The sequence below is a fragment of the Bubalus bubalis genome, chromosome 8, assembly GCF_019923935.1.
Source record: "Bubalus bubalis isolate 160015118507 breed Murrah chromosome 8, NDDB_SH_1, whole genome shotgun sequence".
NCBI classification, from domain to species: domain Eukaryota; kingdom Metazoa; phylum Chordata; class Mammalia; order Artiodactyla; family Bovidae; genus Bubalus; species Bubalus bubalis.
Window position 1 is genome coordinate 74170578 of NC_059164.1, and position 1662 is coordinate 74172239.

The 1662-nt window shown below is 40.1% G+C and overlaps 1 non-coding gene across 1 annotated transcript; it reads right to left on the reverse strand.

The window, feature by feature from the left end:
• Positions 1-1153: 1153 nt before the first annotated feature.
• LOC112586723 lies at positions 1154-1260 on the reverse strand. Its single transcript, XR_003111209.3, has one exon. It is a non-coding gene; the product is annotated as a U6 spliceosomal RNA (small nuclear RNA).
• Between the last annotated feature and the right edge of the window lie 402 nt (positions 1261-1662).

Consider the following 1662-nt stretch of genomic DNA (forward strand, 5'->3'; position numbering starts at 1 on the left):
CCTCTGGGTTGTCCCAGTGCACTAGCCCCAAGCATCCAATATCGTGCATCGAACCTGGACTGGCAACTCGTTTCATACATGATATTTTACATGTTTCAATGCCATTCTCCCAAATCTTCCCACCCTCTCCCTCTCTCACAGAGTCCATAAGACTGTTCTATACATCAGTGTCTCTTTTGCTGTCTCGTACACAGGGTTATTGTTACCATCTTTCTAAATTCCATATATATGCGTTAGTATACTGTATTGGTGTTTTTCTTTCTGGCTTACTTCACTCTGTATAATAGGCTCCAGTTTCATCCACCTCATTAGAACTGATTCAAATGTATTCTTTTTAATGGCTGAGTAATACTCCATTGTGTATATGTACCACAGCTTGCTTATCCATTCCTCTGCTGATGGACATCTAGGTTGCTTCCACGTCCTGGCTATTACAGACAGTGCTGCGATGAACATTGGGGTACACGTGTCTCTTTCCCTTCTGGTTTCCTCAGTGTGTATGCCCAGCAGTGGGGTTGCTGGATCATAAGGCAGTTCTATTTCCAGTTTTTTAAGGAATCTCCACACTGTTGTCCATAGTGGCTGTACTAGTTTGCATTCCCACCAACAGTGTAAGAGGGTTCCCTTTTCTCCACACCCTCTCCAGCATTTATTATTTGTAGACTTTTGGATCGCAGCCACTCTGACTGGTGTGAAATGGTACCTCATAGTGGTTTTGATTTGCATTTCTCTGATAATGAGTGATGTTGAGCATCTTTTCATGTGTTTGTTAGCCATCTGTATGTCTTCTTTGGAGAAATGTCTATTTAATTCTTTGGCCCATTTTTTGATTGGGTCATTTATTTTTCTGGAGTTGAGCTGTAGGAGTTGCTTGTATATTCTCGAGATTAGTTGTTTGTCAGTTGCTTCATTTGCTATTATTTTCTCCCATTCTGAAGGCTGTCTTTTCACCTTGCTAATAGTTTCCTTTGATGTGCAGAAACTTTTAAGGTTAATTAGGTCCCATTTGTTTATTTTTGCTTTTATTTCCAATATTCTGGGAGGTGGGTCATAGAGGATCCTGCTGTGATGTATGTCAGAGAGTGTTTTGCCTATGTTCTCCTCTAGGAGTTTTATAGTTTCTGGTCTTACGTTTAGATCTTTAATCCATTTTAAAAATATGGAATGCTTCATGAATTTGCATGTCATCCTTGCACAGGGGCCATGCTAATCTTCTCTGTATCATTCCAATTTTAGTATATGTGCTGCCGAAGCGAGCACTAACACAACATTGTTAATCAACTGTACTCCAATGTAAAATAAAAACTTTTTAAAATTGAAAACATAATTTAATTATATAAATGGCATAAATGAATTAATCCAAGAGATGATTCTTTTAACAATTAAATAGACAGTTGTTGTTGTTGTTCAGTTGCTCAGTCTTGTCTGACTTTTCGACCCCATGAACTGCAGCACGCCAGGCTTCCTTGTCTTTCACTATCTCCCAGAGCTTGCTCAAACTCATGTCCATCGAGTCAGTGATGCCATCCAACTATCTTGTCCTCTGTTGTCCCCTTCTCTTCCCACCTTCAAACTTTCCCAGCCTCAGGGTCTTTTCCAATGAGTTGGCTGTTTGCATCAGATGGCCAATGTATTGGAGCTTCAACTTCAGCATCAGTCCTT